A 14,248-nucleotide genomic window follows, 5' to 3' on the forward strand; every position below is an offset into this window, starting at 1 on the left:
TTCAGTTTTTCTTAATGATAATATTTGTCCTATTAGCTAACGCTCAGGATAAAATTCGAATATCACGGCCCAGGCAATGTGTAAATTTCCTATAATCTATGGCTTCCATGAATTATTTCTTATATAACAACAACCACTGAATTACCGATTCAAGCTGACTTGTAACAGGTACATAAGTGCAGGCTGTGTTTGGGTTCAACATGTCAGCGGAATTCCAACCCAAAACATGGGAAAATGATGTAACAATAAAACATACTAACTTTACATATCAGATGAAAAGCATAACTCATCAGATTGACACAAAAGGAAATACATAAAGCAAAAACCTACAGTAAACGTGACGGATACCTGGGCATACCACCAACAAAAGGACACTAAGAACAGATCTGAAAGTATTCGCATTTACTGACAGCTAGTTCTAAGCCGATAAAAACTAATAAAACAAAATCATGCACCAAAGATTAAATATTCAATCAGTATTCAATCAGTACACATTCAACAACCAATTGATGAAGTGTAAAGATGTCATAAACATGAACTTTTGCAATACTAAGATACAGGAATCGATATATTGTAGATCAATGAAAGTGCATAAGCATATAACAATAATATCTAGTTTGCTTTTAAGGTCTATTTCATATGATATCTTACCGGGTAGTAATCGTCTATGAATAATTCCAATGCCCAAGCGGTGCTTGTTTTGTGTGTAAATTCCTTAAATAAAAATTAGGTTTAACACAAGAACAAAGGGGTTCGATAAAAATGGAAGGAGACCGAATGTGTCGACAGGTTAAACATTAAATTTTTTAATAGATATCTAAAAAGGGGATTTGACAGAATTATCATACTTTTACATCTAATGTTATCTTGTCATCTATTAACTTTTAACATTATAAAAATAGGTCATAAGGGATAGAGACCCAAAACATTCATGATGGTGGCTATATAACTACCAATAGGTATTGAAGAAACTTATTAAAATGACAATGATCAACCTAAATTTAAAAAAGGGACTGCAAGATGTTACTGACATGCCAGCGCAAGAACTGAAATAAACTTTTTGAAATATTACGTCTTCATAATCTGAAAATAAAGCACTTTAAAACTGAGGTTTATTATGCGTATTGCTGTGTATTCAATCATAACGAACATCTAAAACAACTTTACAGCTGCAGTGAACAATTACAGCAATATAGAACTATGTAACATTTAAAGACAATACCATGCAATTAAATTACATAACAAAATATACCGATACCTTAAATAGTAAATTCAGCTGGGTCTATTTAATCTTCTTGGGTCGGATTATTTCGCAATTGATCCAATTTCAGTTAGTTATAATAGTCATATATTACGACTTGTTCACAAAATGAAACAAACACAAAAAAACGTAATACTTGTACAATCAGCAGAAAATCATATAGCGTGTACAGATTTAAATGTACGTAACAATCACTAATGATAATTAACTTTCATTGACAAAATATGTTTTGTAGAATATAACACCTGAAAACGGCAATAAACCACACTGTCTTTTGATTAAAATTGAAAATTTCAAAATAACTTTCCTAGTTTGTATTGTTTATTTCTACTGCAGATGTGTTATAATGACTACCAGTAATGATGTCATAAAGTCGTTACGACCTAGCTGTGTCTGATAATAGCTACGTCACAATACGGTACGTTTTAAAAATAATCATGTGGTTTTCACTAATTCTTGGAAGTTTGCGACAGTGTTATCTGACAGTCATACTTTTCCGTACACCGTTAGATAATATGTAAGCTAAAGATATTATCAGGGTTATACTAGTCATGTAAACACTTAAAGCATTTTCCTTGGGAACGGAATTGTATCAGTCATTCGAAGATGGATAATAAAATCGTTTTGAGACTCAATGAATAATGTGTTGGTACATTGTTAGTGTAAAAAGAACTAATCCAAGGCCATTTGTCACGCCAAACGTCGTGTACAGTAAACTAGTTTACTTTTGGTTTATGTAATGTACACAAGTTTCACATTAAATTTGTTCACAGTATACAAATATACACCTTGTTTAGCTACCTGTACATTAGATGTGTTCACACTTGTAAACTGAATGTCATTTAAATGTTCATTACGTAGAACCGAATTAAAAATTTCGAACAACTTTTCTAGCAATTAGGGAACGACCATTTGACTTTAAAAATGGGGATGGATTTTTCCACAATTTGATTAAAAAAACAATCGGGTCATTCAGATTATTAGAATGAACAAATATAACGAACACCTTAACATCTAAAATAGGTATTTTTTCTCCAACAAGTATTTGGCAAAGAAAGGGTAAATGTGTTGGTTTTTTTGTGTGATTCTATTTGTATTTTAACGGATCTGAAATACTACTCAAACAAACAAATGACTTCAACCTTTTTCAGTAATGCAAATATTTCTGTCAGTGTGTACGTCTAATCGATTCGGGAAGACCTTTTCAAATTTCGGCAATGATGATGAAAGATTCGTGGTTAGGGGTTAATAAGCTTAAGGCTACGTAAACTGATTTTATAACAAATAGATATATCAAGTTTAGACAAATATTTATGTTAAGAACTTTATTAATAAGTGTCTTAAGTTTCAATATTATGTAAAAATAGTTTTTTTTAAATATACATGGACAAATTTAAGTTCTGAATGCCTAGTTTTGCTGTACAGCCAACCTACACAGGGCCTACACCGACTATGGACTGCATGTAGACAAAACATGATTTAAACTACATATCAACATTGAGATTTATCAATGGGAACGTAATTATGTTTAGTTTATTTGTGAGTGACACTAACACAACACCGAGGTAAGGTCAATGTGAAAACGGCCTAATCAAGAAAAAAGTTCGTATTGTTATAAATATCTCTTCTAGTGTTTACAAAGACCATGACTACGCAAACTGTTGTTGAAATGAATTTTATGTAGCTAAATTGTCTTATGTGACCAAAAGTAATACATTTTGTTTTTAAATTGTCATAATGGGACCGTGAGAGAAAATTGCAAACGATTTAGTTATTTCAAAATAACTCACCTTACGACAGCTAAATTTTGAGCAAAAATAATCTCAATTTTATCGTATAAAATTGTTAGTCAGACCTTTCTACAACATCATGCGTAGTCATTGTCTTTATAAACACATTCGCAGAAGTATTTATGAACAATACACACTATTTTAATTCCGATGTTGAACACGAACCATAACATGCATAACGAAATAGCAAATCAGCATCTACAAAATATTGACGTAACCACTAACCGGACAGATATCTGCTGAATACAGACAAGGTCATAGAGGGTCAGAATATGAGTACGAGACAGGTGACCGCTACAACGAGGTGCCCGACAAGTGTGATGATAAAAAATCGCAATATTTTTCTATGAGACGCAAACGAAACTATTTACTTGATATTAACTTCTATGTAAAAAAAACTGACAATGTCATGCCAATTCTTGTGTCGGATATAAATATGTTTTAAACATCTCTGACGGATTGAAAGTTTTATGCATATTTCTATCCAATTTGTTCAATAAAGCAAAAAACATATACAATGCATATAGCAGTTAACAAATGAGATACACGACCCACATGTAAAACATAATAAAGTATGCATACATGTACTTAGATAGATATAGGAAAATGTGGTATGAGTGTACGTTAAAGTCATATGAAACCAGTAAGTGCTGAAAAATAATGTTTATCAAATTCTTGACCCAATGCAGGTATATATCATCAAGTTAACTTACAACTCTGTGTACGATTTTGTCATTATTTACGCAAATATATCGTATAAACGTCATTTTTTTCTCTCTGTCTGTTATGGTTTTACCAATATAGCTTCTCATTAAATGCTGTGTTTCAAAGCCGAAGTTTACCGATTGTCACCTTATAGTAAATACATAACAAAAATCATGGGTATTGAGCACGTGTTTAACATGTACAATCAGATAATTGTTTATTTTAATGACAGATCCATGCGTATTGCGATCGCCGGATTTTTACGAGGAGGGTTATGCTCAGGCCTCTATTCATAAGGAAAGTATGTCGGCGAATTGCTTCCTGGAAACAAGCAATTAAAAATAAATAAACTTCTTCTTAATGTGGACAAATTAAAGAATTTTCCTCAGAAAAAAGTATATGTACATAAATTGTATAATGAAAACTATCCATTTATTGTTTTTTTTTTTAATTTGAGGTTTCTTATGACTTTAAAATCACTAATGACTATAAGCATTCATTGGTACAAAAGTGTTATGTTAATTTTACACCTGCAACGTGCGGTTATTTTGATTACTGATTAATATGATAGGTTTTATAAAAAAACAAATATGTCACATGGATGCTACAAAAATAGAAAAACATCATAGTTTGACAATTTCTTACTTTGTTTACGTTAGTATTTACTGTTGAGTTGATATTTTATGACATTGACTACCATTTCGCAAGGTCAGTTACTAGTTTAGTCTAAAATATATGGGTTATCTAAGTACATACATTATATTGTATTTAACATAATCATAATGTTCGTACTATTTCTTCAAGGGAATCTTGTGATAATGTTAAAAATAAATTACTATTGAAGTGTGTGTTCGACACTGAAATACAATTGTATTATGTATTATACGGGTTGTCTCAGTCTTTAATGTGTGCGTATATTTAGACTTACTTTTACTTATCCAATTTTAGTCATTTATAATAACTTCATAGAACGTTACAAACGATGACAATAAGCTCTTCTTAGTGTTCAAATCAAGTAATGTAGTAATCAAAGAATACGGGAGATTGAATACACCAACCCCAGGTTGAGATCAAATTAACAGTTTTATCTGACGACATATAGACTAATTATTTTAGAATTTAAGTCCACGAATTATTTAACAAACATGAATTTAGACAAACGGCAAATACGAATTCACATAGCATTAACACAGCAAAACATAGCAACTTAAAATTAAGTGGTACAACATAATTTTAAACAAATGATTATAAAAATCAAGATAAAAAGCAATCAATAATTTTGGGACATATTTATATACCTAATATTTTTGTCTCTCAACTTTATTTTAATTTACAGTCATCTAGCGCATGAAATAACGAAATTTTGATTCTATGTACAAATACTAATTGATAAAATAAATACTATTGCTATATCAAATGATTCCATTTTTTTTTAATTTAAATGTCCTGAAAGAGTAAATGCCGTTAATTGTTTTTTTTAATAAATCATACTTTTTAATCTCACGTTTATGTTGTCATCTATTACTTACATTATGAAAGAAGGTCGCTAATGGATTGAGACACAAACACATTCATGATGGTGGCTTTTTAACTAGAATTCGTTATCAAAGGTACCAGGCTTATAATTTGATACGCTAGACTCGCATTTCGTGTACATAAGTCTCATCATTGACGCTCATATAAAAAAAACAAGTATTGAAAGTGTCTCCTTCATTTTTTATTTATGTTGAAGTAGATTTTATAATTGCATCGGAAACCACATCACTAATAATGAAGTTGGTATTTACAATAATTATGTATCGAATGATGGTATGAAAATTGATGTTATCGCTTATCATTTGTTACGTTGGACTCGCTTTTAGTCTACATAAGACTCATCACTGACGCTCATAAAAAAAAAGCTAAAACAAATTTATAAAGTGTCTCCCTCCTTTTTTACTTTATGTTGGAGTAGATTTTATGATTGTATCGAAAACCACATCACTGATGGTACGAAAACGTTATATATAGGACCGAATTGATGTTATCGCTTTGAAGTCGAAATTCGAAAAAGCGAAATCATCAAGTTTGACATATGTTCTTGTTTGAAGTGCATTATACAAGAGATGATATAAAGATAACTGTCTAATTATATGTCATGTATGTAAAACGTATGAGATGATAAAAGTCGCTCACGTTATTGTCAGTATGTAGTATATTCGTTTGTCCTGCAACTCTTTATCAATTAATTCTGGGCTTCAATTTATAGAATACACGTCCAACTGAAATAAGGGATGGTAAGCAATATGTTTTGAATTTTAGCAATAACTTTAGCACTTTACATAGTTATGTGTGGTCAAATTGGTAGTCTTACCAAAAGGGAGATAACAAGAATAGCTAAAAGTCATCTTAGGTCAATTTTGCTTGATGAAGTCGGAATTTTAATTATGAATAATTTATTAACGGATAATTGAAAATTATAAACAACATTATAAATCATGCAAGTACAATATCACTGCCTTCTGGGTAATGATACGCTAAGGGACTAAAAGTTGATTGGCAGCGGCTTTGATCTGGTTTTAGTTAAAAAAATAATTTCACCACCATCAAAAACGCTCAAAACCCAAAATGATTTACCCAAGGATACTTCAGACCTGACAACATGAGAACAATACATAATCAAATGAAATATTCAAATTCATCTTAGGTAAAATTTTCTGAGGTAGTAGGAACCTTTCATTTTAATTGTGAAATGATTAATTACTTGATCAACAGAAAATGAAGATAAAATCATGTTCTAAATAAACTCATTACCGAAGCTTTGATTACTGAGTAAATGTGATCAGCTTGTAAAAGAGTTTTGTTAATCTCTCACCAATTTGACATTGTAATATAAACTTACTTAAATGTGCTGTCATGATCATGTCACCTTAGGCAATATGTGTTGTATGGCAAATTTGATTTTGCCATGTGATTATGGACTTTCCGATTGGATTCTCCACTAAGTTCAGTATTTATGTGATTTTACTTTTAAGTATAGCGGGTGTCTTTTTCTGACCATTTTATCGTATTAAATTTAATGTTTAACAGAAACTTCGAATAATTGAACTGAATTTGATAGGAAACTACATTATAAATGTATAACCTTGGAATAATATACGGCATTTCAACAGTGAAAAAAATAAAAGTGCTACACATAAAAACAATTTTTCAATATGCTGGAGTTTCTTATTGACTTTTGAATATAAAATAAGTTTGGAAATGTATATCCCTTTTTCAGGTGGGAAATTGATAATTTCAAAATTCAAATCTTCTCGCTTTTCATAGATTCAGGTACTGAAATACCTGTTTACGTCAAACTCAAGGTATTAGTATTAAAATAAGGTGGATGAAACCGTGTCTTTTTCTTTCATTTTTAGTTCTGGTGGATATGTCAATGGAACCCAATGAGAGAAAAAAAGATTGTTAATGGTAATTACATCATCAATATATCTGAATATGAAATTAAATGACCTGGCTTCTTTGATTGTCTTGTTTTGAAAAGTGTCTGACGGAGCTCCGACTCATATGAAAATAAGAAGAGGTCGGCAAGGAAAGATGAACAGATTGGTCTCATAGGAATACTAAAAATGTATTGAATTCAACAAAAATGTTGTTCACATGGTTAATAAGAAACACAAACATATTGAGCACTTGTTCGTCTATGTGACGTGTTTTTCTTTTTTTTTTTCGCTATTAAAACAATGAGCCGCATGGTATTCCAAAGATATAAATTAATTGTGTATGCTATCACTTTCAGCATTGTGGGATATTTCTTTTAGAAGATTTGTCAATTTAATATTGGAAATGTAGGTGAAGAGGGTTGAAAATAAAACGTTTTGATTAAAAATTATCCAAAAATTATTGAGAGGTTTTAAGAATCTACATACACGACTAAACATTTTCACAGTGTTTCTAAAAACCCCCTCTCATTATGGCCAGAATATTTTTCAATCTAATGGACAATTTCGTCGAACAAGCAATTTAGATGGTAATTTACCGTTGTTAGTACGGTATTAAGTGAAGCTTATGTACCCAATACAAACAAGGTGAATCCTCAGATTTGCTGTTCAATGTAATGTTCATTTAAGGCACAAAAAAATATGATTCGCCTAAATCACACCCTGACCAAATGTTATGCTTTTTGATGTGGGATTACATGAGTGCACATTTATTTCTAATTCTTTCACAAGATACACTTAGTAGAATAATTAACACACAAAAACATTTTTTGTAGTTTTGTCTGCAGGAACAACAATATACTAATCGTGAAAAGATGATAAACATTTCACGGCCTCTCTGTCTCTGAAACTGTCCTATGTCAATCAGTCAAACATTTTTTTTAAATTATCAGTGCAACGTTATATTAGTTACTTGATTGTTTTAACCCATTCTAGGAATGCAACCAGTCAACTTCTTCTCGTTTAGCTTATTTTCAGGACTAGTTCACAAGAGACAAGAGCTCACATAAAACCCGAAAAGCTTTAATATATTTCATGTGGCAACGAGCATGATAGTCGTATTATGAACGTAATCAGGTCGTATGAAGAGCGTGACGAGGACGGCGTGGGCCTGCTAGAATCGAACTTTGGTCTTGAACAGCGTGGTATAAACGTATTTTTATCGCAGTGGAAGCGTGGTTGGGTCGCAGTGAGAACGTGATTGGCGTAGAAAAATTTCAGTAACCTCGCTGTGAGGTCGTAGCGCAGTATCTAAGACTAGATTTGCGCTTTCACTACGCTCTCCCTTCGATAGTACAGCGATCTTAACACGACCTTACTGCACTCTCACTACGCTTCTACTACGACCTGAGTTTGCCACGACCGCACTACGATTGTTTTGAACATGTTCAAAGTTGGCAACACTCATCACGATTATGAAGACCTCACAACGACCGTACTACGACCTTACTGAGATCTACACGATCTTAGTGATTTGTATTTTCTCACAGATCGCAGAGCGATCGTGGCCTAGTAGGACTGCGGTTTGAATAGTGTATAAAACATAAACAGTTATTATTTGAAACACTAAATATGTGTACACACAATGACACACTCGTTTAGAGACCCATGGCACGTAGCTCTCTGTTCTCCTGACAGGCTGCACAAGCTGCACAAAAGGCCACAATCATACAGTCATTACACATATCACCCTTAAATATAAAAAAATAGCAGTCATTCCTGCAAATCTTAGTTTACCGTATTTATCAATTTAAAATATCGACGCAATTTCGTTATTCAACATTATCTACATGAGTTTGTCTTTCTTTGACAAAAAAAATAAAACTAGTTACAGAATATCTTGTAAATGTATTAGATATTTTGTGTCACGCTAAACAAGATTTGACAGTAATCTTGGGTTCTTTTATCGAAACAAAATGTATAAAAAAATCACAAATATTAGGTCCGTGCCAATGATTGCGTACTGATAGTGTCTGAGTATCATTAGCTCAGTTGTAGGCTTGGTAATGGAATGTTTTATAATATTTAAGTCTAAATATCTCATTGATAAAATAATAAGTATGCAGATACTAAGGTTTAATCACTCTAATGCACTTTTGAACTTTTGTAATTTTTCTATTCTATTCATATGTTCAAGTTTTAGGCTTTGACGACCTAACTATTTTGTTAAAGTGAGGTTTCGTTCTAAAAATCATTTTTTACTCCAAAAAACTACCATTGTTTCTAATCATGCTAATAGGAATATGAATTTTAGTTTGCAATCTAAAGATATGTATGACGTAATTATTTTTGTTTACCTGTATACCACCAAGAGTTCTTATTCTTGTTCTTAGGTTGATATCCACGGCTGGTACACAGCACATTGTGCATGCAGATTCTCCCACGCGTGTAGCAATACTAAACATTGCACAGCTGTAACAAAAGGCGGTATACAAACCTATAAATATATAATAATTTCACTTCTGATTAGTGAGGTCAAACACCATGTCATACATAGGATAAGTACCAGGGCAATACCATTACTATACATTCCCCGAAAAGTATGTATACGCCACGTGGGCTTTTAATTGTAGTGTACCCTCCAATGTTAAAGAGAGGCGAAAACTACCAGAGAAATAGTCATAACTCATAATTCGAAAATATACTGATAATGCCATAGCTAAAATTGAAAAAGACAAACAGACAAACAAGAAACTACATAGAAAACTAAAAACTGAGCAACACGAACCCCACCAAAGACTGGGGTGATCTCAGGTCCTCCTAATATAGTTACAAGACGATTGGAAAAGCTTTGCTTATAAACGTTATTTAAATAAAGGCAACAGTAGTATACCGCTGTTCAAAACTCATAAATCCATGAACAAAAACCAAAATCGGGATAACAAACTAAAACCGAGGGAAACGCATTAAATATAAGACGAGATCAACGACACAACACTAAAATGTAACACACACAGAAACGGAACAAGCATCAGACATATCCCACGAAAATAACAAATATAACATCAAAACCAAATACATGAATTTGGGATAGACAAGTACCGTGCCACGTCTTATTGCAATGTAAATTTACACTCAAAAATAAGAGAAAACAAACGACGCAACGTTAAAATGCATCACACACAGAAACGAACAATAATATAACAATGGCAATATTCTTGACTCGGTACAGAACATTTTTAAAGTAAAAAATGGTGAGTTGAACCTAGTTTTGTGGCATGCCAAACCTCGCACTGTAATGGCAATGTTAAATATAACATTGAAATGACAACATAATATTACAGGACCACAATACAAATAAATAGGAGAACTTATAGACAAAGAAACACATGATTAATAGATAACAAAAGGCATCAGGTTTAAAAATTCAATACTTTATAAACGCGCCTCGTCCACACACGACTCACCAGTGACGCCCAGATATAAAAGATCGAAAGTGAAAAACAATACAAAGTTGTACAGAACTGACGATCAAAAGTTGAAAAGGTTGTGTCAACATACAGCTATGTTTTTATGCTTTTGATAAGAACATCCTTATTATTTAGAACAATTAATGGTATTGCAAACAGTAAATTTTATCAAATGAATATAAAAGATATATATAATGAAACTGAAGAATTAACTAATTACAGAAAGCAAAACCCGAATACATAATGCAAAAAACAAAAAATAATACACACCCGACTCAGTCCAGCCCTCAACACAATAAATCATAAAATGCCGTAAAAATATGGGTTATCGTATAAACTTATTGCTGCTGACAGTGTGTTTGCTAATTGCTGATCTGTTTTATCTTATTTTAGGACAAACATTATGAAACCAGTCGACTTTGTTTATAAGGGATTTTGTAGTCATATATTTCCAAGTGTGTTAAAAATAATACTTCAATTCAAGCTTTTGGAGGACTAACTTCAGAGTGACTTGTCCGTAAGCCGAGCCTAACTTACTTAAATGTACAGGATTTTTGTAATGTTATAAATCGTTTTGGTACACATGATATGTTTCATTTAACTTGTGGTCAATTTAGATCTACTGTATTTCTATTATTAATGTAATTGTTTTTTTTAACAGTTATTGTTGCATTTTCTTGTCGTCTATTTCATTAAAGATTGTCAGAGGTTATTTTTTAGGTTATGGTAGGCAGTTTCAATGCCGAATTATGGGATTTGGCGTTAAATCGAAGTGATCTTAGTATTGATTTAAAGATGTAGAAGCCAATTCATGAATTGTAATAAAACTTTTAACGATAACGACATTTGAGAGTAAAAATGGGCAATCATTTTATCGGATTCTACTTCCAAGGCGTGTATGAGTTAATTGTTTTGTCCTGAAAACACATATATAAAAAAACAAATGTTTGATATATCTGGCTTTAGTTTCGATTTAAAAAAAATATATATACAAAGATTACATGTAAATGTTATAGTACTTAGAATTCACGGTATCAAAAAATGAAATAAATGCGTGAAGTGAAATACCTCAGTAACGAGTCATTACTACAGAGAAGGTGTGTTTGGAACACAAATCTTAAAAGCCTCGTGATATTACCAATATTTAAATAAGTATTTCTAGTCTGGTATTTTTTTTTCCGTTCACTCGTTTTTCACTCAATTTTAATTAAGATTAAGGGATATTTTTTATTTTTATTCATGAATTATATTTAAATATAGAAAGAAGAACACATCATTCACCCCCCCCCCCCCCTTAATTCTTTATAAAAAATCTTTGAGAACAGACTTTCTTTTGGGATTATAAAATGCAAACCTTAAAAAATCTTATTTCTGTTAGTGTTATCTAGGTTAAATCGACTTCATTCTCTGATAAATTCAGACGTCTCTCTTGCTCACCCCCCCCCCCCAAAAAAATCACCTTAAAAAACATTTAAAAAAAGCTGCAATACTATAATAGACTAGTCATCCTTTAGTCAGCACTAACTTATTTACAAAGAAATCTGATTGTAGCTGCTGGAGACACATGATTCTAACGCACAGAAACAAGGCTGATTTTCATTTGGTTGAATAAAAAGAAAATTATCTACAGTATCATACAAATTTGTCAGAGAAACAATATCAGATTACACTGAATTCATTATCCAAGACGTGTTCAGGCTCACCTGAGTCTGATTGTTTGCCTTGATCAACTTTGTTTGTTTTTTATTCGTACAAAACATGTTAAATCCCCAAGCATTTTAGCGTCCGGTCCAAGTCAGGCGACTCTTGGATTTGTAAGTCTTGTATGTCTGTTTTGTTTATAATTTCAGTACACTAAAATGTTGATAACCGATAACAGCTATTTAAATAATTTTAAATGAGAAAAACAGAAAACAGTCAATTCAAAAATTATGGGTTCTTTTTTCATAATTGCAGTAAACAGATTCACAATAAAGTCAATTTTAAGAACACAGATAACAGCTAATTAGTCAATTACACTTAAGCATCAACGATCTTGAATAATTGCCACTTTTGACTAAAATATAAAGGCACAGAACCAGGACATAGGAGCACAGAACCAGGACCGTTTTTCTTATCACCAGCACGGTGTCAGGACCATTTCATTTAACGAACTTGCACGACTTTTGCAATAAAATATTGTTGTAATATACTTTACATGGTACTTATGATGTATCAGAGAAAAATTAAGCAACAAAACAGTCGTTTTATTGTCGTTCTGATACAATGTAAACAAACCCACCAGCACAGAATCAGGACCCAACAGCACCCGTCAGGACCGAATCACCAGCACAGTACGTTCTCTCGCAGGACAACCATACCCACCGTGATAAGACTAGCGCTCAGTATAAAGATATTGACAAATATAATCTCCCTGAGTGTTAAAACTAATTTGTTGAAATAGTAATAGAGCATGCCATGAACGAACTGTTTTCTAGGAATAAATATTTTTTCTTATTGAAACATATCATCCCGTACAAGAGGTACGTGTATGGTGAATATCGATTAAGGTATATATGTCGTGTACAAGTTGCAATTTTGTACAGGTTATAACATGTACAAAAATATTGTACATGTTATAACCTGTACAATGCTAAAATACAAGTTATAACATGTCCAAAAGTACCTCGTACATGTACAAAATATTGCTTAAAAATGGTTTTAACATGTACAAAATTTGAAAATTATAATAAAGCAGAATATACATGCAAGATTAAAAATAATAAAGAACAATAACCAAAAGCAAAAGAAGAAACTTGACAAATGGCCACTAAAAGTTTATCCTAAAAAATATGTAAGAAATCAAATAACACTGACCACTCAACAAATCACAGTCTACTAAATCATGATACAATAGCAAAGGTTAAAGAGCGAAAAATTAAATAAGGCCAACTCAATTTTTAAAGTTCGCAAAAGAACTTTTAAATACTTGGGTACTGAGACATTCATATCATTGTATAAAACCATGGTCAAAACTCCTTTGGACTATGCTAGTTCAGTATGGTCTCCATACAAGAAAAAACGATATTGATAAAATAAAAGGAGTCCAAAGAAGGACAACAAAACAACTACCAGGACTCAAAGACACGAGTTATCCAGAGAGACTTAAATAACTAGGCTTACCTATGCTATCATATAGGAGAATACGAGGGGATATGATTGAAACCTTCAAAACATTGTGTATGATACGTGTACCATGATCTACAATGCTGTGAGGCGAGTTATATTTGAACAGTAGCATGGTGGGACGGAGGATGCTTGGCCTCAAAATATTTTGGTGCACCGTTTTGGAGTACAACACACAATTTTGTATTTATTTGCTACTTGCTGGTTTAAAAAATTAAAGCTTTATATATCAGTAAATCGTTTCAGAAGCAATACCCTCACCAAACCGCTAGAAATGATTTTATTAAAAAAAATTCTAGACTTGTTTATTATTTTTTTCCTTTCTCACCGCTTCAATAGTACCCAATTCCCGGTGGCGAGGATACACAGTGGTCATGCTCAAACTTGCTTCATTTAGCCATGTTAACATCACTTGAATTAATTCAAGTACCATTGCTT

This window comes from Mytilus trossulus, chromosome 10, assembly GCF_036588685.1.
Source record: "Mytilus trossulus isolate FHL-02 chromosome 10, PNRI_Mtr1.1.1.hap1, whole genome shotgun sequence".
In the NCBI taxonomy this organism is placed as follows: domain Eukaryota; kingdom Metazoa; phylum Mollusca; class Bivalvia; order Mytilida; family Mytilidae; genus Mytilus; species Mytilus trossulus.